The 19,848-nt window shown below is 47.3% G+C and overlaps 57 non-coding genes across 57 annotated transcripts; all 57 read right to left on the bottom strand.

The window, feature by feature from the left end:
* Positions 1-218: 218 nt before the first annotated feature.
* LOC145147885 (5S ribosomal RNA) lies at positions 219-337 on the bottom strand. Its single transcript, XR_013728781.1, has one exon. It is a non-coding gene; the product is annotated as a 5S ribosomal RNA (ribosomal RNA).
* Positions 338-566: 229 nt separating this feature from the next.
* Positions 567-685, bottom strand: LOC145147884 (5S ribosomal RNA). The gene has a single exon (XR_013728780.1). It is a non-coding gene; the product is annotated as a 5S ribosomal RNA (ribosomal RNA).
* Positions 686-914: 229 nt separating this feature from the next.
* LOC145144556 (5S ribosomal RNA) lies at positions 915-1,033 on the bottom strand. Its single transcript, XR_013725568.1, has one exon. It is a non-coding gene; the product is annotated as a 5S ribosomal RNA (ribosomal RNA).
* Positions 1,034-1,259: 226 nt separating this feature from the next.
* Positions 1,260-1,378, bottom strand: LOC145150958 (5S ribosomal RNA). Its single transcript, XR_013731761.1, has one exon. It is a non-coding gene; the product is annotated as a 5S ribosomal RNA (ribosomal RNA).
* Positions 1,379-1,608: 230 nt separating this feature from the next.
* On the bottom strand, positions 1,609-1,727 carry LOC145144441 (5S ribosomal RNA). Its single transcript, XR_013725450.1, has one exon. It is a non-coding gene; the product is annotated as a 5S ribosomal RNA (ribosomal RNA).
* Positions 1,728-1,956: 229 nt separating this feature from the next.
* LOC145139132 (5S ribosomal RNA) lies at positions 1,957-2,075 on the bottom strand. Its single transcript, XR_013721837.1, has one exon. It is a non-coding gene; the product is annotated as a 5S ribosomal RNA (ribosomal RNA).
* Positions 2,076-2,305: 230 nt separating this feature from the next.
* On the bottom strand, positions 2,306-2,424 carry LOC145149417 (5S ribosomal RNA). The gene has a single exon (XR_013730275.1). It is a non-coding gene; the product is annotated as a 5S ribosomal RNA (ribosomal RNA).
* A 228-nt stretch (positions 2,425-2,652) lies between these two features.
* LOC145149180 (5S ribosomal RNA) lies at positions 2,653-2,771 on the bottom strand. Its single transcript, XR_013730035.1, has one exon. It is a non-coding gene; the product is annotated as a 5S ribosomal RNA (ribosomal RNA).
* Positions 2,772-3,006: 235 nt separating this feature from the next.
* LOC145148559 (5S ribosomal RNA) lies at positions 3,007-3,125 on the bottom strand. The gene has a single exon (XR_013729438.1). It is a non-coding gene; the product is annotated as a 5S ribosomal RNA (ribosomal RNA).
* Positions 3,126-3,352: 227 nt separating this feature from the next.
* On the bottom strand, positions 3,353-3,471 carry LOC145149941 (5S ribosomal RNA). The gene has a single exon (XR_013730777.1). It is a non-coding gene; the product is annotated as a 5S ribosomal RNA (ribosomal RNA).
* A 219-nt stretch (positions 3,472-3,690) lies between these two features.
* On the bottom strand, positions 3,691-3,809 carry LOC145152485 (5S ribosomal RNA). The gene has a single exon (XR_013733012.1). It is a non-coding gene; the product is annotated as a 5S ribosomal RNA (ribosomal RNA).
* Positions 3,810-4,037: 228 nt separating this feature from the next.
* LOC145149609 (5S ribosomal RNA) lies at positions 4,038-4,156 on the bottom strand. Its single transcript, XR_013730464.1, has one exon. It is a non-coding gene; the product is annotated as a 5S ribosomal RNA (ribosomal RNA).
* Positions 4,157-4,387: 231 nt separating this feature from the next.
* Positions 4,388-4,506, bottom strand: LOC145140924 (5S ribosomal RNA). The gene has a single exon (XR_013722353.1). It is a non-coding gene; the product is annotated as a 5S ribosomal RNA (ribosomal RNA).
* A 230-nt stretch (positions 4,507-4,736) lies between these two features.
* LOC145147697 (5S ribosomal RNA) lies at positions 4,737-4,855 on the bottom strand. Its single transcript, XR_013728593.1, has one exon. It is a non-coding gene; the product is annotated as a 5S ribosomal RNA (ribosomal RNA).
* A 230-nt stretch (positions 4,856-5,085) lies between these two features.
* Positions 5,086-5,204, bottom strand: LOC145147583 (5S ribosomal RNA). Its single transcript, XR_013728482.1, has one exon. It is a non-coding gene; the product is annotated as a 5S ribosomal RNA (ribosomal RNA).
* Positions 5,205-5,435: 231 nt separating this feature from the next.
* On the bottom strand, positions 5,436-5,554 carry LOC145146581 (5S ribosomal RNA). The gene has a single exon (XR_013727518.1). It is a non-coding gene; the product is annotated as a 5S ribosomal RNA (ribosomal RNA).
* A 233-nt stretch (positions 5,555-5,787) lies between these two features.
* LOC145147854 (5S ribosomal RNA) lies at positions 5,788-5,906 on the bottom strand. The gene has a single exon (XR_013728744.1). It is a non-coding gene; the product is annotated as a 5S ribosomal RNA (ribosomal RNA).
* Positions 5,907-6,138: 232 nt separating this feature from the next.
* LOC145148314 (5S ribosomal RNA) lies at positions 6,139-6,256 on the bottom strand. The gene has a single exon (XR_013729203.1). It is a non-coding gene; the product is annotated as a 5S ribosomal RNA (ribosomal RNA).
* Positions 6,257-6,483: 227 nt separating this feature from the next.
* LOC145139289 (5S ribosomal RNA) lies at positions 6,484-6,602 on the bottom strand. The gene has a single exon (XR_013721874.1). It is a non-coding gene; the product is annotated as a 5S ribosomal RNA (ribosomal RNA).
* A 227-nt stretch (positions 6,603-6,829) lies between these two features.
* On the bottom strand, positions 6,830-6,948 carry LOC145151033 (5S ribosomal RNA). The gene has a single exon (XR_013731831.1). It is a non-coding gene; the product is annotated as a 5S ribosomal RNA (ribosomal RNA).
* A 232-nt stretch (positions 6,949-7,180) lies between these two features.
* On the bottom strand, positions 7,181-7,299 carry LOC145135879 (5S ribosomal RNA). The gene has a single exon (XR_013720101.1). It is a non-coding gene; the product is annotated as a 5S ribosomal RNA (ribosomal RNA).
* Positions 7,300-7,529: 230 nt separating this feature from the next.
* LOC145134036 (5S ribosomal RNA) lies at positions 7,530-7,648 on the bottom strand. The gene has a single exon (XR_013718874.1). It is a non-coding gene; the product is annotated as a 5S ribosomal RNA (ribosomal RNA).
* Positions 7,649-7,877: 229 nt separating this feature from the next.
* Positions 7,878-7,996, bottom strand: LOC145155693 (5S ribosomal RNA). The gene has a single exon (XR_013736122.1). It is a non-coding gene; the product is annotated as a 5S ribosomal RNA (ribosomal RNA).
* Positions 7,997-8,226: 230 nt separating this feature from the next.
* On the bottom strand, positions 8,227-8,345 carry LOC145144326 (5S ribosomal RNA). The gene has a single exon (XR_013725338.1). It is a non-coding gene; the product is annotated as a 5S ribosomal RNA (ribosomal RNA).
* A 226-nt stretch (positions 8,346-8,571) lies between these two features.
* LOC145139800 (5S ribosomal RNA) lies at positions 8,572-8,690 on the bottom strand. The gene has a single exon (XR_013722001.1). It is a non-coding gene; the product is annotated as a 5S ribosomal RNA (ribosomal RNA).
* Positions 8,691-8,920: 230 nt separating this feature from the next.
* On the bottom strand, positions 8,921-9,039 carry LOC145147853 (5S ribosomal RNA). Its single transcript, XR_013728743.1, has one exon. It is a non-coding gene; the product is annotated as a 5S ribosomal RNA (ribosomal RNA).
* A 230-nt stretch (positions 9,040-9,269) lies between these two features.
* Positions 9,270-9,388, bottom strand: LOC145144261 (5S ribosomal RNA). The gene has a single exon (XR_013725273.1). It is a non-coding gene; the product is annotated as a 5S ribosomal RNA (ribosomal RNA).
* Positions 9,389-9,616: 228 nt separating this feature from the next.
* On the bottom strand, positions 9,617-9,735 carry LOC145149314 (5S ribosomal RNA). Its single transcript, XR_013730163.1, has one exon. It is a non-coding gene; the product is annotated as a 5S ribosomal RNA (ribosomal RNA).
* Positions 9,736-9,965: 230 nt separating this feature from the next.
* LOC145144209 (5S ribosomal RNA) lies at positions 9,966-10,084 on the bottom strand. Its single transcript, XR_013725223.1, has one exon. It is a non-coding gene; the product is annotated as a 5S ribosomal RNA (ribosomal RNA).
* A 230-nt stretch (positions 10,085-10,314) lies between these two features.
* Positions 10,315-10,433, bottom strand: LOC145147696 (5S ribosomal RNA). The gene has a single exon (XR_013728592.1). It is a non-coding gene; the product is annotated as a 5S ribosomal RNA (ribosomal RNA).
* A 230-nt stretch (positions 10,434-10,663) lies between these two features.
* On the bottom strand, positions 10,664-10,782 carry LOC145147582 (5S ribosomal RNA). Its single transcript, XR_013728481.1, has one exon. It is a non-coding gene; the product is annotated as a 5S ribosomal RNA (ribosomal RNA).
* Positions 10,783-11,013: 231 nt separating this feature from the next.
* Positions 11,014-11,132, bottom strand: LOC145146579 (5S ribosomal RNA). The gene has a single exon (XR_013727517.1). It is a non-coding gene; the product is annotated as a 5S ribosomal RNA (ribosomal RNA).
* A 233-nt stretch (positions 11,133-11,365) lies between these two features.
* On the bottom strand, positions 11,366-11,484 carry LOC145147852 (5S ribosomal RNA). Its single transcript, XR_013728742.1, has one exon. It is a non-coding gene; the product is annotated as a 5S ribosomal RNA (ribosomal RNA).
* A 231-nt stretch (positions 11,485-11,715) lies between these two features.
* LOC145144260 (5S ribosomal RNA) lies at positions 11,716-11,834 on the bottom strand. The gene has a single exon (XR_013725272.1). It is a non-coding gene; the product is annotated as a 5S ribosomal RNA (ribosomal RNA).
* Positions 11,835-12,061: 227 nt separating this feature from the next.
* LOC145139282 (5S ribosomal RNA) lies at positions 12,062-12,180 on the bottom strand. Its single transcript, XR_013721873.1, has one exon. It is a non-coding gene; the product is annotated as a 5S ribosomal RNA (ribosomal RNA).
* Positions 12,181-12,407: 227 nt separating this feature from the next.
* LOC145151032 (5S ribosomal RNA) lies at positions 12,408-12,526 on the bottom strand. Its single transcript, XR_013731830.1, has one exon. It is a non-coding gene; the product is annotated as a 5S ribosomal RNA (ribosomal RNA).
* A 232-nt stretch (positions 12,527-12,758) lies between these two features.
* On the bottom strand, positions 12,759-12,877 carry LOC145135872 (5S ribosomal RNA). Its single transcript, XR_013720095.1, has one exon. It is a non-coding gene; the product is annotated as a 5S ribosomal RNA (ribosomal RNA).
* Positions 12,878-13,107: 230 nt separating this feature from the next.
* LOC145134028 (5S ribosomal RNA) lies at positions 13,108-13,226 on the bottom strand. Its single transcript, XR_013718872.1, has one exon. It is a non-coding gene; the product is annotated as a 5S ribosomal RNA (ribosomal RNA).
* A 229-nt stretch (positions 13,227-13,455) lies between these two features.
* Positions 13,456-13,574, bottom strand: LOC145155692 (5S ribosomal RNA). Its single transcript, XR_013736121.1, has one exon. It is a non-coding gene; the product is annotated as a 5S ribosomal RNA (ribosomal RNA).
* Positions 13,575-13,804: 230 nt separating this feature from the next.
* LOC145144091 (5S ribosomal RNA) lies at positions 13,805-13,923 on the bottom strand. The gene has a single exon (XR_013725110.1). It is a non-coding gene; the product is annotated as a 5S ribosomal RNA (ribosomal RNA).
* A 226-nt stretch (positions 13,924-14,149) lies between these two features.
* Positions 14,150-14,268, bottom strand: LOC145139798 (5S ribosomal RNA). The gene has a single exon (XR_013722000.1). It is a non-coding gene; the product is annotated as a 5S ribosomal RNA (ribosomal RNA).
* Positions 14,269-14,499: 231 nt separating this feature from the next.
* On the bottom strand, positions 14,500-14,618 carry LOC145147851 (5S ribosomal RNA). The gene has a single exon (XR_013728740.1). It is a non-coding gene; the product is annotated as a 5S ribosomal RNA (ribosomal RNA).
* Positions 14,619-14,848: 230 nt separating this feature from the next.
* LOC145144259 (5S ribosomal RNA) lies at positions 14,849-14,967 on the bottom strand. The gene has a single exon (XR_013725271.1). It is a non-coding gene; the product is annotated as a 5S ribosomal RNA (ribosomal RNA).
* Positions 14,968-15,195: 228 nt separating this feature from the next.
* Positions 15,196-15,314, bottom strand: LOC145149313 (5S ribosomal RNA). Its single transcript, XR_013730161.1, has one exon. It is a non-coding gene; the product is annotated as a 5S ribosomal RNA (ribosomal RNA).
* Positions 15,315-15,544: 230 nt separating this feature from the next.
* Positions 15,545-15,663, bottom strand: LOC145143975 (5S ribosomal RNA). The gene has a single exon (XR_013724999.1). It is a non-coding gene; the product is annotated as a 5S ribosomal RNA (ribosomal RNA).
* Positions 15,664-15,893: 230 nt separating this feature from the next.
* LOC145147695 (5S ribosomal RNA) lies at positions 15,894-16,012 on the bottom strand. The gene has a single exon (XR_013728591.1). It is a non-coding gene; the product is annotated as a 5S ribosomal RNA (ribosomal RNA).
* A 230-nt stretch (positions 16,013-16,242) lies between these two features.
* LOC145147581 (5S ribosomal RNA) lies at positions 16,243-16,361 on the bottom strand. Its single transcript, XR_013728480.1, has one exon. It is a non-coding gene; the product is annotated as a 5S ribosomal RNA (ribosomal RNA).
* A 231-nt stretch (positions 16,362-16,592) lies between these two features.
* LOC145146578 (5S ribosomal RNA) lies at positions 16,593-16,711 on the bottom strand. The gene has a single exon (XR_013727516.1). It is a non-coding gene; the product is annotated as a 5S ribosomal RNA (ribosomal RNA).
* A 233-nt stretch (positions 16,712-16,944) lies between these two features.
* LOC145147850 (5S ribosomal RNA) lies at positions 16,945-17,063 on the bottom strand. Its single transcript, XR_013728739.1, has one exon. It is a non-coding gene; the product is annotated as a 5S ribosomal RNA (ribosomal RNA).
* Positions 17,064-17,294: 231 nt separating this feature from the next.
* On the bottom strand, positions 17,295-17,413 carry LOC145144258 (5S ribosomal RNA). The gene has a single exon (XR_013725270.1). It is a non-coding gene; the product is annotated as a 5S ribosomal RNA (ribosomal RNA).
* A 227-nt stretch (positions 17,414-17,640) lies between these two features.
* LOC145139278 (5S ribosomal RNA) lies at positions 17,641-17,759 on the bottom strand. The gene has a single exon (XR_013721872.1). It is a non-coding gene; the product is annotated as a 5S ribosomal RNA (ribosomal RNA).
* A 227-nt stretch (positions 17,760-17,986) lies between these two features.
* Positions 17,987-18,105, bottom strand: LOC145151177 (5S ribosomal RNA). The gene has a single exon (XR_013731945.1). It is a non-coding gene; the product is annotated as a 5S ribosomal RNA (ribosomal RNA).
* Positions 18,106-18,337: 232 nt separating this feature from the next.
* Positions 18,338-18,456, bottom strand: LOC145135865 (5S ribosomal RNA). Its single transcript, XR_013720092.1, has one exon. It is a non-coding gene; the product is annotated as a 5S ribosomal RNA (ribosomal RNA).
* Positions 18,457-18,685: 229 nt separating this feature from the next.
* Positions 18,686-18,804, bottom strand: LOC145134011 (5S ribosomal RNA). The gene has a single exon (XR_013718865.1). It is a non-coding gene; the product is annotated as a 5S ribosomal RNA (ribosomal RNA).
* A 229-nt stretch (positions 18,805-19,033) lies between these two features.
* LOC145155691 (5S ribosomal RNA) lies at positions 19,034-19,152 on the bottom strand. Its single transcript, XR_013736120.1, has one exon. It is a non-coding gene; the product is annotated as a 5S ribosomal RNA (ribosomal RNA).
* A 230-nt stretch (positions 19,153-19,382) lies between these two features.
* LOC145143857 (5S ribosomal RNA) lies at positions 19,383-19,501 on the bottom strand. Its single transcript, XR_013724888.1, has one exon. It is a non-coding gene; the product is annotated as a 5S ribosomal RNA (ribosomal RNA).
* A 226-nt stretch (positions 19,502-19,727) lies between these two features.
* On the bottom strand, positions 19,728-19,846 carry LOC145139793 (5S ribosomal RNA). The gene has a single exon (XR_013721999.1). It is a non-coding gene; the product is annotated as a 5S ribosomal RNA (ribosomal RNA).
* Positions 19,847-19,848: the final 2 nt, after the last annotated feature.

Here is a 19,848-nt window from a genome sequence, read left to right as displayed (position 1 = left end):
CATGCTTATTGCTTTTATGTCTTAAAAGACGCAGAACCTCCTTTGTTTTCGTACGCGAGGCGTGGGACCCACGTGACCGATCAGCTCCGTTCCAAAAATACGAAAACCATGAACCATGAAGCGGAGGCCACGCGAGCATAGAAATAGCAAGAAAGAAAAAAAAAACAAAAAAAACCACACGTAAAATCTAAAAAAACGCAAACGGGCAACGAAAAAGGGGGGTGCAACACGACAACTTCCCAGGGGGTCACCCATCCTAGTACTACTCTCGCCCAAGCACGCTTCACAGCGGAGTTCTGATGGGATCCGGTGCATTAGTGCTGGTATGATCGCACCCGAAATACTATCCATGCTTATTGCTTTTATGTCTTAAAAGACGCAGAACCTCCTTTGTTTTCGTACGCGAGGCGTGGGACCCACGTGACCGATCGGCCCCGTTCCAAAAATACGAAAAGCATCAACCATGAAGCGGAGGCCAACCGAGCATAGAAATAGCAAGAAAGAAAAAAAAAACAAAAAAAACCACACGTAAAATCTAAAAAAACGCAAACGGGCAACGAAAAAGGGGGGTGCAACACGACAACTTCCCAGGGGGTCACCCATCCTAGTACTACTCTCGCCCAAGCACGCTTCACAGCGGAGTTCTGATGGGATCCGGTGCATTAGTGCTGGTATGATCGCACCCGAAATACTATCCATGCTTATTGCTTTTATGTCTTAAAAGACGCAGAACCTCCTTTGTTTTCGTACGCGAGGCGTGGGACCCACGTGACCGATCGGCCCCGTTCCAAAAATAAGAAAAGCATCAACCATGAAGCGGAGGCCAACCGAGCATAGAAATAGCAAGAAAGAAAAAAAAACAAAAAAAAAACCGCACGTAAAATCTAAAAAAACGCAAACGGACAACAAAAAAGGGGGTGCAACACGAGGACTTCCCAGGGGGTCACCCATCCTAGTACTACTCTCGCCCAAGCACGCTTAACTGCGGAGTTCTGATGGGATCCGGTGCATTAGTGCTGGTATGATCGCACCCGAAATACTATCCATGCTTATTGCTTTTATGTCTTAAAAGACGCAGAACCTCCTTTGTTTTCGTACTCGAGGCGTGGGACCCACTTGACCGATCGGCTCCGTTCCAAAAATACGAAAACCATGAACCATGAAGCGGAGGCCACCCGAGCATAGAAATAGCAAGAAAGAAAAAAAAACAAAAAAAACCGCACGTAAAATCTAAAAAACGCAAACGGGCAACGAAAAAGCAGGTGCAACACGAGGACTTCCGAGGGGGTCACCCATCCTAGTAGTACTCTCGCCCAAGCACGCTTCACAGCGGAGTTCTGATGGGATCCGTTGCATTAGTGCTGGTATGATCGCACCCGAAATACTATCCATGCTTATTGCTTTTATGTCTTAAAAGACGCAGAACTTCCTTTGTTTTCGTACGCGAGGCGTGGGACCCACGTGACCGATCGGCTCCGTTCAAAAAATACGAAAACCATCAACCATAAAGCGGAGGCCACCCGAGCATAGAAATAGCAAGAAAGAAAAAAAAAACAAAAAAAAACCGCACGTAAAATCTAAAAAAACGCAAACAGGCAACGAAAAAGGGGGGTGCAACACGAGGACTTCCCAGGGGGTCACCCATCCTAGTACTACTCTCGCCCAAGCACGCTTAACTGCGGAGTTCTGATGGGATCCGGTGCATTAGTGCTGGTATGATCGCACCCGAAATACTATCCATGCTTATTGCTTTTATGTCTTAAAAGACGCAGAACCTCCTTTGTTTTCGTACGCGAGGCGTGGGACCCACGTGACCGATCGGCTCCGTTCCAAAAATACGAAAAGCATCAACCATGAAGCGGAGGCCACCCGAGCATAAAAATAGCAAGAAAGAAAAAAAAAACAAAAAAAACCGCACGTAAAATCTAAAAAAACGCAAACGGGCAACGAAAATGGGGGGTGCAACACGAGGACTTCCCAGGGGGTCACCCATCCAAGTACTACTCACGCCCAAGCACGCTTAACTGCGGAGTTCTGATGTGATCCGGTGCATTAGTGCTGGTATGATCGCACCCGAAATACTATCCATGCTTATTGCTTTTATGTCTTAAAAGACGCAGAACCTCCTTTGTTTTCGTACGCGAGGCGTGGGACCCACTTGACCGATCGACTCCGTTCCAAAAATACGAAAACCATGAACAATGAAGCAGAGGCCAACCGAGCGTAGAAATAGCAAGAAAGAATAAAAAAACAAAAAAAACCGCACGTAAAATCTAAAAAAACGCAAACGGGCAACGAAAAAGGGGGGGTGCAACACGACAACTTCCCAGGGGGTCACCCATCCTAGTACTACTCTCGCCCAAGCACGCTTAACTGCGGAGTTCTGATGGGATCCGGTGAATTAATGTTGGTATGATCGCACCCGAAATACTATCCATGCTTATTGCTTTTATGTCTTAAAAGACGCAGAACCTCCTTTGTTTTCGTTCGCGAGGCGTGGGACCCACGTGACCGATCGGCTCCGTTCCAAAAATACGAAAACCATGAACCATGAAACGGAGGCCACCCGAGCATAGAAATAGCAAGAAAGAAAAAAACAAAAAAAAAACCGCACGTAAAATCTAAAAAAACGCAAACGGGCAACGAAAAAGGGGGGTGCAACACGAGGACTTCCCTGGGGGTCACCCATCCTAGTACTACTCTCGCCCAAGCACGCTTAACTGCGGAGTTCTTATAGGATCCGATGCATTAGTGCAGGTATGATCGCACCCGAAATACTAACCATGCTTATTGCTTTTATGTCTTAAAAGACGCAGAACCTCCTTTGTTTTCGTACGCGAGGCGTGGGACCCACGTGACCGATCGGCTCCGTTCCAAAAATACGAAAACCATGAACCATGAAGCGGAGGCCACCCGAGCATAGAAATAGCAAGAAAGAAAAAAAAACAAAAAAAACCGCACGTAAAATTAAAAAAACGCAAACGGGCAACGAAAAAGGGGGGGGGGGGGGTGCAACACGAGGACTTCAGAGGGGGTCACCCATCCTAGTACTACTCTCGCCCAAGCACGCTTCACAGCGGAGTTCTGATGGGATCCGGTGCATTAGTGCTGGTATGATCGCACCCGAAATACTATCCATGCTTATTGCTTTTATGTCTTAAAAGACGCAGAACCTCCTTTGTTTTCGTACGCGAGGCGTGGGACCCACGTGACCGATCAGCTCCGTTCCAAAAATACGAAAACCATGAACCATGAAGCGGAGGCCACGCGAGCATAGAAATAGCAAGAAAGAAAAAAAACAAAAAAAACCACACGTAAAATCTAAAAAAACGCAAACGGGCAACGAAAAAGGGGGGTGCAACACGACAACTCCCCAGAGGGTCACCCATCCTAGTACTACTCTCGCCCAAGCACGCTTAACTGCAGAGTTCTGATGGGATCGGGTGCATTAGTGCTGGTATGATCGCACCCGAAATACTATCCATGCTTATTGCTTTTATGTCTTAAAAGACGCAGAACCTCCTTTGTTTTCGTACGCGAGGCGTGGGACCCACGTGACCGATCGGCCCCGTTCCAAAAATACGAAAAGCATCAACCATGAAGCGGAGGCCAACCGAGCATAGAAATAGCAAGAAAGAAAAAAAAACCGCACGTAAAATCTAAAAAAACGCAAACGGGCAACGAAAAAGGGGGGTGCAACACGAGGACTTCCCAGGGGGTCACCCATCCTAGTACTACTCTCGCCCAAGCACGCTTAACTGCGGAGTTCTGATGGGATCCGGTGCATTAGTGCCGGTATGATCGCACCCGAAATACTATCCATGCTTATTGCTTTTTTGTCTTAAAAGACGCAGAACCTCCTTTGTTTTCGTACTCGATGCGTGGGACCCACGTGACCGATCGGCTCCGTTCCAAAAATACGAAAACCATGAACCATGAAGCGGAGGCCACCCGAGCATAGAAATAGCAAGAAAGAAAAAAAAAACAAAAAAAAACCGCACGTAAAATCTAAAAAACGCAAACGGGCAACGAAAAAGCAGGTGCAACACGAGGACTTCCCAGGGGGTCACCCATCCTAGTACTACTCTCGCCCAAGCACGCTTCACAGCGGAGTTCTGATGGGATCCGTTGCATTAGTGCTGGTATGATCGCACCCGAAATACTATCCATGCTTATTGCTTTTATGTCTTAAAAGACGCAGAACTTCCTTTGTTTTCGTACGCGAGGCGTGGGACCCACGTGACCGATCGGCTCCGTTCCAAAAATACGAAAACCATCAACCATGAAGCGGAGGCCACCCGAGCATAGAAATAGCAAGAAAGAAAAAAAAATCAAAAAAAAAACCGCACGTAAAATCTAAAAAAACGCAAACAGGCAACGAAAAAGGGGGGTGCAACACGAGGACTTCCCAGGGGGTCACCCATCCTAGTACTACTCTCGGCCAAGCACGCTTAACTGCGGAGTTCTGATGGGATCCGGTGCATTAGTGCTGGTATGATCGCACCCGAAATACTATCCATGCTTATTGCTTTTATGTCTTAAAAGACGCAGAACCTCCTTTGTTTTCGTACGCGAGGCGTGGGACCCACGTGACCGATCGGCTCCGTTCCAAAAATACGAAAACCATCAACCATGAAGCGGAGGCCACCCGAGCATAGAAATAACAAGAAAGAAAAAAAAAACAAAAAAAAACCGCACGTAAAATCTAAAAAAACGCAAACGGGCAACGAAAAAGGGCGGTGCAACACGAGGACTTCCCAGGGGGTCACCCATCCTAGTACTACTCTCGCCCAAGCACGCTTCACAGCGGAGTTCTGATGGGATCCGGTGCATTAGTGCTGGTATGATCGCACCCGAAATACTATCCATGCTTATTGCTTTTATGTCTTAAAAGATGCAGAACCTCCTTTGTTTTCGTACGTGAGGCGTGGGACCCACGTGACCGATCAGCTCCGTTCCAAAAATACGAAAACCATGAACCATGAAGCGGAGGCCACGCGAGCATAGAAATAGCAAGAAAGAAAAAAAAAACAAAAAAAAACCACACGTAAAATCTAAAAAAACGCAAACGGGCAACGAAAAAGGGGGGTGCAACACGACAACTTCCCAGGGGGTCACCCATCCTAGTACTACTCTCGCCCAAGCACGCTTAACTGCAGAGTTCTGATGGGATCGGGTGCATTAGTGCTGGTATGATCGCACCCGAAATACTATCCATGCTTATTGCTTTTATGTCTTAAAAGACGCAGAACCTCCTTTGTTTTTCGTACGCGAGGCGTGGGACCCACGTGACCGATCGGCCCCGTTCCAAAAATACGAAAAGCATCAACCATGAAGCGGAGGCCACCCGAGCATAGAAATAGCAAGAAAGAAAAAAAAAACAAAAAAAAAACCGCACGTAAAATCTAAAAAAACGGAAACGGGCAACGAAAAAGGAGGTGCAACACGAGGACTTACCAGGGGGTCACCCATCCTAGTACTACTCTCGCCCAAGCACGCTTAACTGCGGAGTTCTGATGGGATCCGGTGCATTAGTGCCGGTATGATCGCACCCGAAATACTATCCATGCTTCTTGCTTTTATGTCTTAAAAGACGCAGAACCTCCTTTGTTTTCGTACGCGAGGCGTGGGACCCACGTGACCGATCGGCTCCGTTCCAAAAATACGAAAACCATGAACCATGAAGCGGAGGCCACCCGAGCATAGAAATAGCAAGAAAGAAAAAAAAACAAAAAAAAAAAACCGCACGTAAAATCTAAAAAAACGCAAACGGGCAACGAAAAAGGGGGGGTGCAACACGAGGACTTCCCAGGGGGTCACCCATCCTAGTACTACTCTCGCCCAAGCACGCTTCACAGCGGAGTTCTGATGGGATCCGTTGCATTAGTGCTGGTATGATCGCACCCGAAATACTATCCATGCTTATTGCTTTTATGTCTTAAAAGACGCAGAACTTCCTTTGTTTTCGTACGCGAGGCGTGGGACCCACGTGACCGATCGGCTCCGTTCCAAAAATACGAAAACCATCAACCATGAAGCGGAGGCCACCCGAGCATAGAAATAGCAAGAAAGAAAAAAAATCAAAAAAAAAACCGCACGTAGAAACTAAAAAAACGCAAACGGGCAACGAAAAAGGGGGGGGTGCAACACGAGGACTTCCCAGGGGTCACCCATCCTAGTACTACTCTCGCCCAAGCACGCTTCACAGCGGAGTTCTGATGGGATCCGGTGCATTAGTGCTGGTATGATCGCACCCGAAATACTATCCATGCTTATTGCTTTTATGTCTTAAAAGACGCAGAACCTCTTTTGTTTTCGTACGCGAGGCGTGGGACCCACGTGACCGATCAGCTCCGTTCCAAAAATACGAAAACCATGAACCATGAAGCGGAGGCCACGCGAGCATAGAAATAGCAAGAAAGAAAAAAAACAAAAAAAACCACACGTAAAATCTAAAAAAACGCAAACGGGCAACGAAAAAGGGGGGTGCAACACGACAACTTCCCAGGGGGTCACCCATCCTAGTACTACTCTCGCCCAAGCACGCTTAACTGCGGAGTTCTGATGGGATCCGGTGCATTAGTGCTGGTATGATCGCACCCGAAATACTATCCATGCTTATTGCTTTTATGTCTTAAAAGACGCAGAACCTCCTTTGTTTTCGTACGCGAGGAGTGGGACCCACTTGACCGATCGGCTCCGTTCCAAAAATACGAAAACCATGAACCATGAAGCGGAGGCCACCCGAGCATAGAAATAGCAAGAAAGAAAAAAAAAACAAAAAAAACCGCACGTAAAATCTAAAAAACGCAAACGGGCAACGAAAAAGCAGGTGCAACACGAGGACTTACCAGGGGGTCACCCATGCTAGTACTACTCTCGCCCAAGCACGCTTCACAGCGGAGTTCTGATGGGATCCGGTGAATTAATGCTGGTATGATCGCACCCGAAATACTATCCATGCTTATTGCTTTTATGTCTTAAAAGACGCAGAACCTCCTTTGTTTTCGTACGCGAGGCGTGGGACCCACGTGACCGATCGGCTCCGTTCCAAAAATACGAAAACCATCAACCATGAAGCGGAGGCCACCCGAGCATAGAAATAGCAAGAAAGAAAAAAAAACAAAAAAAAAAACCGCACGTAAAATCTAAAAAAACGCAAACGGGCAACGAAAAAGGGGGGGTGCAACACGAGGACTTCCCAGGGGGTCACCCATCCTAGTACTACTCTCGCCCAAGCACGCTTAACTGCGGAGTTCTGTTGGGATCCGGTGCATTAGTGCTGGTATGATCGCACCCGAAATACTATCCAGGCTTATTGCTTTTATGTCTTAAAAGACGCAGAACCTCCTTTGTTTTCGTACGCGAGGCGTGCGACCCACGTGACCGATCGGCTCCGTTCCAAAAATACGAAAAGCATCAACCATGAAGCGGAGGCCACCCGAGCATAAAAATAGCAAGAAAGAAAAAAAAAACAAAAAAAACCGCACGTAAAATCTAAAAAAACGCAAACGGGCAACGAAAATGGGGGGGTGCAACACGAGGACTTCCCAGGGGGTCACCCATCCTAGTACTACTCACGCCCAAGCACGCTTAACTGCGGAGTTCTGATGTGATCCGGTGCATTAGTGCTGGTATGATCGCACCCGAAATACTATCCATGCTTATTGCTTTTATGTCTTAAAAGACGCAGAACCTCCTTTGTTTTCGTACGCGAGGCATGAGACCCACTTGACCGATCGACTCCGTTCCAAAAATACGAAAACCACGAACCATGAAGCAGAGGCCAACCGAGCGTAGAAATAGCAAGAAAGAATAAAAAAACAAAAAAAACCGCACGTAAAATCTAAAAAAACGCAAACGGGCAACGAAAAAGGGGGATGCAACACGAGGACTTCCCAGGGGGTCACCCATTCTAGTACTACTCTCGCCCAAGCACGCTTAACTGCGGAGTTCTGATGGGATCCGGTGCATTAGTGCTGGTATGATCGCACCCGAAATACTATCAATGCTTATTGCTTTTATGTCTTAAAAGACGCAGAACCTCCTTTGTTTTCGTACGCGAGGCGTGGGACCCACGTGACCGATCGGCTCCGTTCCAAAAATACGAAAAGCATCAACCATGAAGCGGAGGCCAACCGAGCATAGAAATAGCAAGAAAGAAAAAAAAACAAAAAAAAAACCGCACGTAAAATCTAAAAAAACGCAAACGGGCAACGAAAAAGGGGGGTGCAACACGAGGACTTCCCAGGGGGTCACCCATCCTAGTACTACTCTCGCCCAAGCACGCTTAACTGCGGAGTTCTGATGGGATCCGGTGCATTAGTGCTGGTATGATCGCACCCGAAATACTATCCATGCTTATTGCTTTTATGTCTTAAAAGACGCAGAACCTCCTTTGTTTTCGTACTCGAGGAGTGGGACCCACTTGACCGATCGGCTCCGTTCCAAAAATACGAAAACCATGAACAATGAAGCGGAGGCCACCCGAGCATAGAAATAGCAAGAAAGAAAAAAAAACAAAAAAAACCGCACGTAAAATCTAAAAAACGCAAACGGGCAACGAAAAAGCAGGTGCAACACGAGGACTTCCCAGGGGGTCACCCATCCTAGTACTACTCTCGCCCAAGCACGCTTAACTGCGGAGTTCTGATGGGATCCGGTGCATTAGTGCCGGTATGATCGCACCCGAAATACTATCCATGCTTATTGCTTTTATGTCTTAAAAGACGCAGAACCTCCTTTGTTTTAGTACGCGAGGCGTGGGACCCACGTGACCGATCGGCTCCGTTCCAAAAATACGAAAACCATGAACCATGAAGCGGAGGCCACCCGAGCATAGAAATAGCAAGAAAGAAAAAAAAAAAAAAAAAAACCGCACGTAAAATCTAAAAAAACGAAAACGGGCAACGAAAAAGGGGGGGTGCAACACGAGGACTTCCCAGGGGGTCACCCATCCTAGTACTACTCTCGCCCAAGCACGCTTCACAGCGGAGTTCTGATGGGATCCGTTGCATTAGTGCTGGTATGATCGCACCCGAAATACTATCCATGCTTATTGCTTTTATGTCTTAAAAGACGCAGAACTTCCTTTGTTTTCGTACGCGAGGCGTGGGACCCACGTGACCGATCGGCTCCGTTCCAAAAATACGAAAACCATCAACCATGAAGCGGAGGCCACCCGAGCATAGAAATAGCAAGAAAGAAAAAAAAATCAAAAAAAACCGCACGTAAAAACTAAAAAAACGCAAACGGGCAACGAAAAAGGGGGGGTGCAACACGAGGACTTCCCAGGGGGTCACCCATCCTAGTACTACTCTCGCCCAAGCACGCTTCACAGCGGAGTTCTGATGGGATCCGGTGCATTAGTGCTGGTATGATCGCACCCGAAATACTATCCATGCTTATTGCTTTTATGTCTTAAAAGACGCAGAACCTCTTTTGTTTTCGTACGCGAGGCGTGGGACCCACGTGACCGATCAGCTCCGTTCCAAAAATACGAAAACCATGAACCATGAAGCGGAGGCCACGCGAGCATAGAAATGGCAAGAAAGAAAAAAAAACAAAAAAAACCACACGTAAAATCTAAAAAAACGCAAACGGGCAACGAAAAAGGAGGGTGCAAAACGACAACTTCCCAGGGGGTCACCCATCCTAGTACTACTCTCGCCCAAGCACGCTTCACAGCGGAGTTCTGATGGGATCCGGTGCATTAGTGCTGGTATGATCGCACCCGAAATACTATCCATGCTTATTGCTTTTATGTCTTAAAAGACGCAGAACCTCCTTTGTTTTCGTACGCGAGGCGTGGGACCCACGTGACCGATCGGTCCCGTTCCAAAAATACGAAAAGCATCAACCGTGAAGCGGAGGCCAACCGAGCATAGAAATAGCAAGAAAGAAAAAAAAACAAAAAAAAAACCGCACGTAAAATCTAAAAAAACGCAAACGGGCAACGAAAAAGGGGGGTGCAACACGAGGACTTCCCAGGGGGTCACCCATCCTAGTACTACTCTCGCCCAAGCACGCTTAACTGCGGAGTTCTGATGGGATCCGGTGCATTAGTGCTGGTATGATCGCACCCGAAATACTATCCATGCTTATTGCTTTTATGTCTTAAAAGACGCAGAACCTCCTTTGTTTTCGTACGCGAGGCGTGGGACCCACGTGACCGATCGGCTCCGTTCCAAAAATACGAAAACCATCAACCATGAAGCGGAGGCCACCCGAGCATAGAAATAACAAGAAAGAAAAAAAAAACAAAAAAAAACCGCACGTAAAATCTAAAAAAACGCAAACGGGCAACGAAAAAGGGCGGTGCAACACGAGGACTTCCCAGGGGGTCACCCATCCTAGTACTACTCTCGCCCAAGCACGCTTCACAGCGGAGTTCTGATGGGATCCGGTGCATTAGTGCTGGTATGATCGCACCCGAAATACTATCCATGCTTATTGCTTTTATGTCTTAAAAGACGCAGAACCTCCTTTGTTTTCGTATGTGAGGCGTGGGACCCACGTGACCGATCAGCTCCGTTCCAAAAATACGAAAACCATGAACCATGAAGCGGAGGCCACGCGAGCATAGAAATAGCAAGAAAGAAAAAAAAAAACAAAAAAAACCACACGTAAAATCTAAAAAAACGCAAACGGGCAACGAAAAAGGGGGGTGCAACACGACAACTTCCCAGGGGGTCACCCATCCTAGTACTACTCTCGCCCAAGCACGCTTAACTGCAGAGTTCTGATGGGATCGGGTGCATTAGTGCTGGTATGATCGCACCCGAAATACTATCCATGCTTATTGCTTTTATGTCTTAAAAGACGCAGAACCTCCTTTGTTTTTCGTACGCGAGGCGTGGGACCCACTTGACCGATCGGCCCCGTTCCAAAAATACGAAAAGCATCAACCATGAAGCGGAGGCCACCCGAGCATAGAAATAGCAAGAAAGAAAAAAAAAACAAAAAAAAAACCGCACGTAAAATCTAAAAAAACGGAAACGGGCAACGAAAAAGGAGGTGCAACACGAGGACTTACCAGGGGGTCACCCATCCTAGTACTACTCTCGCCCAAGCACGCTTAACTGCGGAGTTCTGATGGGATCCGGTGCATTAGTGCCGGTATGATCGCACCCGAAATACTATCCATGCTTATTGCTTTTATGTCTTAAAAGACGCAGAACCTCCTTTGTTTTCGTACGCGAGGCGTGGGACCCACGTGACCGATCGGCTCCGTTCCAAAAATACGAAAACCATGAACCATGAAGCGGAGGCCACCCGAGCATAGAAATAGCAAGAAAGAAAAAAAAACAAAAAAAAAAAACCGCACGTAAAATCTAAAAAAACGCAAACGGGCAACGAAAAAGGGGGGGTGCAACACGAGGACTTCCCAGGGGGTCACCCATCCTAGTACTACTCTCGCCCAAGCACGCTTCACAGCGGAGTTCTGATGGGATCCGTTGCATTAGTGCTGGTATGATCGCACCCGAAATACTATCCATGCTTATTGCTTTTATGTCTTAAAAGACGCAGAACTTCCTTTGTTTTCGTACGCGAGGCGTGGGACCCACGTGACCGATCGGCTCCGTTCCAAAAATACGAAAACCATCAACCATGAAGCGGAGGCCACCCGAGCATAGAAATAGCAAGAAAGAAAAAAAATCAAAAAAAAAACCGCACGTAGAAACTAAAAAAACGCAAACGGGCAACGAAAAAGGGGGGGTGCAACACGAGGACTTCCCAGGGGGTCACCCATCCTAGTACTACTCTCGCCCAAGCACGCTTCACAGCGGAGTTCTGATGGGATCCGGTGCATTAGTGCTGGTATGATCGCACCCGAAATACTATCCATGCTTATTGCTTTTATGTCTTAAAAGACGCAGAACCTCTTTTTTTTTCGTACGCGAGGCGTGGGACCCACGTGACCGATCAGCTCCGTTCCAAAAATACGAAAACCATGAACCATGAAGCGGAGGCCACGCGAGCATAGAAATAGCAAGAAAGAAAAAAAACAAAAAAAACCACACGTAAAATCTAAAAAAACGCAAACGGGCAACGAAAAAGGGGGGTGCAACACGACAACTTCCCAGGGGGTCACCCATCCTAGTACTACTCTCGCCCAAGCACGCTTAACTGCGGAGTTCTGATGGGATCCGGTGCATTAGTGCTGGTATGATCGCACCCGAAATACTATCCATGCTTATTGCTTTTATGTCTTAAAAGACGCAGAACCTCCTTTGTTTTCGTACGCGAGGAGTGGGACCCACTTGACCGATCGGCTCCGTTCCAAAAATACGAAAACCATGAACCATGAAGCGGAGGCCACCCGAGCATAGAAATAGCAAGAAAGAAAAAAAAAACAAAAAAAACCGCACGTAAAATCTAAAAAACGCAAACGGGCAACGAAAAAGCAGGTGCAACACGAGGACTTACCAGGGGGTCACCCATGCTAGTACTACTCTCGCCCAAGCACGCTTCACAGCGGAGTTCTGATGGGATCCGGTGAATTAATGCTGGTATGATCGCACCCGAAATACTATCCATGCTTATTGCTTTTATGTCTTAAAAGACGCAGAACCTCCTTTGTTTTCGTACGCGAGGCGTGGGACCCACGTGACCGATCGGCTCCGTTCCAAAAATACGAAAACCATCAACCATGAAGCGGAGGCCACCCGAGCATAGAAATAGCAAGAAAGAAAAAAAAACAAAAAAAAAAACCGCACGTAAAATCTAAAAAAACGCAAACGGGCAACGAAAAAGGGGGGGTGCAACACGAGGACTTCCCAGGGGGTCACCCATCCTAGTACTACTCTCGCCCAAGCACGCTTAACTGCGGAGTTCTGTTGGGATCCGGTGCATTAGTGCTGGTATGATCGCACCCGAAATACTATCCAGGCTTATTGCTTTTATGTCTTAAAAGACGCAGAACCTCCTTTGTTTTCGTACGCGAGGCGTGCGACCCACGTGACCGATCGGCTCCGTTCCAAAAATACGAAAAGCATCAACCATGAAGCGGAGGCCACCCGAGCATAAAAATAGCAAGAAAGAAAAAAAAAACAAAAAAAACCGCACGTAAAATCTAAAAAAACGCAAACGGGCAACGAAAATGGGGGGGTGCAACACGAGGACTTCCCAGGGGGTCACCCATCCTAGTACTACTCACGCCCAAGCACGCTTAACTGCGGAGTTCTGATGTGATCCGGTGCATTAGTGCTGGTATGATCGCACCCGAAATACTATCCATGCTTATTGCTTTTATGTCTTAAAAGACGCAGAACCTCCTTTGTTTTCGTACGCGAGGCATGAGACCCACTTGACCGATCGACTCCGTTCCAAAAATACGAAAACCACGAACCATGAAGCAGAGGCCAACCGAGCGTAGAAATAGCAAGAAAGAATAAAAAAACAAAAAAAACCGCACGTAAAATCTAAAAAAACGCAAACGGGCAACGAAAAAGGGGGATGCAACACGAGGACTTCCCAGGGGGTCACCCATTCTAGTACTACTCTCGCCCAAGCACGCTTAACTGCGGAGTTCTGATGGGATCCGGTGCATTAGTGCTGGTATGATCGCACCCGAAATACTATCAATGCTTATTGCTTTTATGTCTTAAAAGACGCAGAACCTCCTTTGTTTTCGTACGCGAGGCGTGGGACCCACGTGACCGATCGGCTCCGTTCCAAAAATACGAAAAGCATCAACCATGAAGCGGAGGCCAACCGAGCATAGAAATAGCAAGAAAGAAAAAAAAACAAAAAAAAAACCGCACGTAAAATCTAAAAAAACGCAAACGGGCAACGAAAAAGGGGGGTGCAACACGAGGACTTCCCAGGGGGTCACCCATCCTAGTACTACTCTCGCCCAAGCACGCTTAACTGCGGAGTTCTGATGGGATCCGGTGCATTAGTGCTGGTATGATCGCACCCGAAATACTATCCATGCTTATTGCTTTTATGTCTTAAAAGACGCAGAACCTCCTTTGTTTTCGTACTCGAGGAGTGGGACCCACTTGACCGATCGGCTCCGTTCCAAAAATACGAAAACCATGAACAATGAAGCGGAGGCCACCCGAGCATAGAAATAGCAAGAAAGAAAAAAAAACAAAAAAAACCGCACGTAAAATCTAAAAAACGCAAACGGGCAACGAAAAAGCAGGTGCAACACGAGGACTTCCCAGGGGGTCACCCATCCTAGTACTACTCTCGCCCAAGCACGCTTAACTGCGGAGTTCTGATGGGATCCGGTGCATTAGTGCCGGTATGATCGCACCCGAAATACTATCCATGCTTATTGCTTTTATGTCTTAAAAGACGCAGAACCTCCTTTGTTTTAGTACGCGAGGCGTGGGACCCACGTGACCGATCGGCTCCGTTCCAAAAATACGAAAACCATGAACCATGAAGCGGAGGCCACCCGAGCATAGAAATAGCAAGAAAGAAAAAAAAACAAAAAAAAAACCGCACGTAAAATCTAAAAAAACGAAAACGGGCAACGAAAAAGGGGGGGTGCAACACGAGGACTTCCCAGGGGGTCACCCATCCTAGTACTACTCTCGCCCAAGCACGCTTCACAGCGGAGTTCTGATGGGATCCGTTGCATTAGTGCTGGTATGATCGCACCCGAAATACTATCCATGCTTATTGCTTTTATGTCTTAAAAGACGCAGAACTTCCTTTGTTTTCGTACGCGAGGCGTGGGACCCACGTGACCGATCGGCTCCGTTCCAAAAATACGAAAACCATCAACCATGAAGCGGAGGCCACCCGAGCATAGAAATAGCAAGAAAGAAAAAAAAATCAAAAAAAACCGCACGTAAAAACTAAAAAAACGCAAACGGGCAACGAAAAAGGGGGGGTGCAACACGAGGACTTCCCAGGGGGTCACCCATCCTAGTACTACTCTCGCCCAAGCACGCTTCACAGCGGAGTTCTGATGGGATCCGGTGCATTAGTGCTGGTATGATCGCACCCGAAATACTATCCATGCTTATTGCTTTTATGTCTTAAAAGACGCAGAACCTCTTTTGTTTTCGTACGCGAGGCGTGGGACCCACGTGACCGATCAGCTCCGTTCCAAAAATACGAAAACCATGAACCATGAAGCGGAGGCCACGCGAGCATAGAAATGGCAAGAAAGAAAAAAAAACAAAAAAAACCACACGTAAAATCTAAAAAAACGCAAACGGGCAACGAAAAAGGAGGGTGCAAAACGACAACTTCCCAGGGGGTCACCCATCCTAGTACTACTCTCGCCCAAGCACGCTTCACAGCGGAGTTCTGATGGGATCCGGTGCATTAGTGCTGGTATGATCGCACCCGAAATACTATCCATGCTTATTGCTTTTATGTCTTAAAAGACGCAGAACCTCCTTTGTTTTCGTACGCGAGGCGTGGGACCCACGTGACCGATCGGTCCCGTTCCAAAAATACGAAAAGCATCAACCGTGAAGCGGAGGCCAACCGAGCATAGAAATAGCAAGAAAGAAAAAAAAACAAAAAAAAAACCGCACGTAAAATCTAAAAAAACGCAAACGGGCAACGAAAAAGGGGGGTGCAACACGAGGACTTCCCAGGGGGTCACCCATCCTAGTACTACTCTCGCCCAAGCACGCTTAACTGCGGAGTTCTGATGGGATCCGGTGCATTAGTGCTGGTATGATCGCACCCGAAATACTATCCATGCTTATTGCTTTTATGTCTTAAAAGACGCAGAACCTCCTTTGTTTTCGTACGCGAGGCGTGGGACCCACGTGACCGATCGGCTCCGTTCCAAAAATACGAAAACCATCAACCATGAAGCGGAGGCCACCCGAGCATAGAAATAACAAGAAAGAAAAAAAAAACAAAAAAAAACCGCACGTAAAATCTAAAAAAACGCAAACGGGCAACGAAAAAGGGCGGTGCAACACGAGGACTTCCCAGGGGGTCACCCATCCTAGTACTACTCTCGCCCAAGCACGCTTCACAGCGGAGTTCTGATGGGATCCGGTGCATTAGTGCTGGTATGATCGCACCCGAAATACTATCCATGCTTATTGCTTTTATGTCTTAAAAGACGCAGAACCTCCTTTGTTTTCGTATGTGAGGCGTGGGACCCACGTGACCGATCAGCTCCGTTCCAAAAATACGAAAACCATGAACCATGAAGCGGAGGCCACGCGAGCATAGAAATAGCAAGAAAGAAAAAAAAAAACAAAAAAAACCACACGTAAAATCTAAAAAAACGCAAACGGGCAACGAAAAAGGGGGGTGCAACACGACAACTTCCCAGGGGGTCACCCATCCTAGTACTACTCTCGCCCAAGCACGCTTAACTGCAGAGTTCTGATGGGATCGGGTGCATTAGTGCTGGTATGATCGCACCCGAAATACTATCCATGCTTATTGCTTTTATGTCTTAAAAGACGCAGAACCTCCTTTGTTTTTCGTACGCGAGGCGTGGGACCCACTTGACCGATCGGCCCCGTTCCAAAAATACGAAAAGCATCAACCATGAAGCGGAGGCCACCCGAGCATAGAAATAGCAAGAAAGAAAAAAAAAACAAAAAAAAAACCGCACGTAAAATCTAAAAAAACGGAAACGGGCAACGAAAAAGGAGGTGCAACACGAGGACTTACCAGGGGGTCACCCATCCTAGTACTACTCTCGCCCAAGCACGCTTAACTGCGGAGTTCTGATGGGATCCGGTGCATTAGTGCCGGTATGATCGCACCCGAAATACTATCCATGCTTATTGATTTTATGTCTTAAAAGACGCAGAACCTCCTTTGTTTTCGTACGCGAGGCGTGGGACCCACGTGACCGATCGGCTCCGTTCCTAAAATACGAAAACCATGAACCATGAAGCGGAGGCCACCCGAGCATAGAAATAGCAAGAAAGAAAAAAAAACAAAAAAAAAAAACCGCACGTAAAATCTAAAAAAACGCAAACGGGCAACGAAAAAGGGGGGGTGCAACACGAGGACTTCCCAGGGGGTCACCCATCCTAGTACTACTCTCGCCCAAGCACGCTTCACAGCGGAGTTCTGATGGGATCCGTTGCATTAGTGCTGGTATGATCGCACCCGAAATACTATCCATGCTTATTGCTTTTATGTCTTAAAAGACGCAGAACTTCCTTTGTTTTCGTACGCGAGGCGTGGGACCCACGTGACCGATCGGCTCCGTTCCAAAAATACGAAAACCATCAACCATGAAGCGGAGGCCACCCGAGCATAGAAATAGCAAGAAAGAAAAAAAATCAAAAAAAAAACCGCACGTAGAAACTAAAAAAACGCAAACGGGCAACGAAAAAGGGGGGGTGCAACACGAGGACTTCCCAGGGGGTCACCCATCCTAGTACTACTCTCGCCCAAGCACGCTTCACAGCGGAGTTCTGATGGGATCCGGTGCATTAGTGCTGGTATGATCGCACCCGAAATACTATCCATGCTTATTGCTTTTATGTCTTAAAAGACGCAGAACCTCTTTTGTTTTCGTACGCGAGGCGTGGGACCCACGTGACCGATCAGCTCCGTTCCAAAAATACGAAAACCATGAACCATGAAGCGGAGGCCACGCGAGCATAGAAATAGCAAGAAAGAAAAAAAACAAAAAAAACCACACGTAAAATCTAAAAAAACGCAAACGGGCAACGAAAAAGGGGGGTGCAACACGACAACTTCCCAGGGGGTCACCCATCCTAGTACTACTCTCGCCCAAGCACGCTTAACTGCGGAGTTCTGATGGGATCCGGTGCATTAGTGCTGGTATGATCGCACCCGAAATACTATCCATGCTTATTGCTTTTATGTCTTAAAAGACGCAGAACCTCCTTTGTTTTCGTACGCGAGGAGTGGGACCCACTTGACCGATCGGCTCCGTTCCAAAAATACGAAAACCATGAACCATGAAGCGGAGGCCACCCGAGCATAGAAATAGCAAGAAAGAAAAAAAAAACAAAAAAAACCGCACGTAAAATCTAAAAAACGCAAACGGGCAACGAAAAAGCAGGTGCAACACGAGGACTTACCAGGGGGTCACCCATGCTAGTACTACTCTCGCCCAAGCACGCTTCACAGCGGAGTTCTGATGGGATCCAGTGAATTAATGCTGGTATGATCGCACCCGAAATACTATCCATGCTTATTGCTTTTATGTCTTAAAAGACGCAGAACCTCCTTTGTTTTCGTACGCGAGGCGTGGGACCCACGTGACCGATCGGCTCCGTTCCAAAAATACGAAAACCATCAACCATGAAGCGGAGGCCACCCGAGCATAGAAATAGCAAGAAAGAAAAAAAAACAAAAAAAAAAACCGCACGTAAAATCTAAAAAAACGCAAACGGGCAACGAAAAAGGGGGGGTGCAACACGAGGACTTCCCAGGGGGTCACCCATCCTAGTACTACTCTCGCCCAAGCACGCTTAACTGCGGAGTTCTGTTGGGATCCGGTGCATTAGTGCTGGTATGATCGCACCCGAAATACTATCCAGGCTTATTGCTTTTATGTCTTAAAAGACGCAGAACCTCCTTTGTTTTCGTACGCGAGGCGTGCGACCCACGTGACCGATCGGCTCCGTTCCAAAAATACGAAAAGCATCAACCATGAAGCGGAGGCCACCCGAGCATAAAAATAGCAAGAAAGAAAAAAAAACAAAAAAAACCGCACGTAAAATCTAAAAAAACGCAAACGGGCAACGAAAATGGGGGGGTGCAACACGAGGACTTCCCAGGGGGTCACCCATCCTAGTACTACTCACGCCCAAGCACGCTTAACTGCGGAGTTCTGATGTGATCCGGTGCATTAGTGCTGGTATGATCGCACCCGAAATACTATCCATGCTTATTGCTTTTATGTCTTAAAAGACGCAGAACCTCCTTTGTTTTCGTACGCGAGGCATGAGACCCACTTGACCGATCGACTCCGTTCCAAAAATACGAAAACCACGAACCATGAAGCAGAGGCCAACCGAGCGTAGAAATAGCAAGAAAGAATAAAAAAACAAAAAAAACCGCACGTAAAATCTAAAAAAACGCAAACGGGCAACGAAAAAGGGGGATGCAACACGAGGACTTCCCAGGGGGTCACCCATTCTAGTACTACTCTCGCCCAAGCACGCTTAACTGCGGAGTTCTGATGGGATCCGGTGCATTAGTGCTGGTATGATCGCACCCGAAATACTATCAATGCTTATTGCTTTTATGTCTTAAAAGACGCAGAACCTCCTTTGTTTTCGTACGCGAGGCGTGGGACCCACGTGACCGATCGGCTCCGTTCCAAAAATACGAAAAGCATCAACCATGAAGCGGAGGCCAACCGAGCATAGAAATAGCAAGAAAGAAAAAAAAACAAAAAAAAAACCGCACGTAAAATCTAAAAAAACGCAAACGGGCAACGAAAAAGGGGGGTGCAACACGAGGACTTCCCAGGGGGTCACCCATCCTAGTACTACTCTCGCCCAAGCACGCTTAACTGCGGAGTTCTGATGGGATCCGGTGCATTAGTGCTGGTATGATCGCACCCGAAATACTATCCATGCTTATTGCTTTTATGTCTTAAAAGACGCAGAACCTCCTTTGTTTTCGTACTCGAGGAGTGGGACCCACTTGACCGATCGGCTCCGTTCCAAAAATACGAAAACCATGAACAATGAAGCGGAGGCCACCCGAGCATAGAAATAGCAAGAAAGAAAAAAAAACAAAAAAAACCGCACGTAAAATCTAAAAAACGCAAACGGGCAACGAAAAAGCAGGTGCAACACGAGGACTTCCCAGGGGGTCACCCATCCTAGTACTACTCTCGCCCAAGCACGCTTAACTGCGGAGTTCTGATGGGATCCGGTGCATTAGTGCCGGTATGATCGCACCCGA

The sequence above is a fragment of the Lactuca virosa genome, chromosome 1, assembly GCF_052849685.1.
Source record: "Lactuca virosa cultivar CGN04683 chromosome 1, Lactuca_virosa_CGN04683_v6, whole genome shotgun sequence".
NCBI classification, from domain to species: domain Eukaryota; kingdom Viridiplantae; phylum Streptophyta; class Magnoliopsida; order Asterales; family Asteraceae; genus Lactuca; species Lactuca virosa.
Note: the sequence above shows the minus strand (reverse complement) of the source record. Positions and strands in the feature narration are given on the sequence as shown.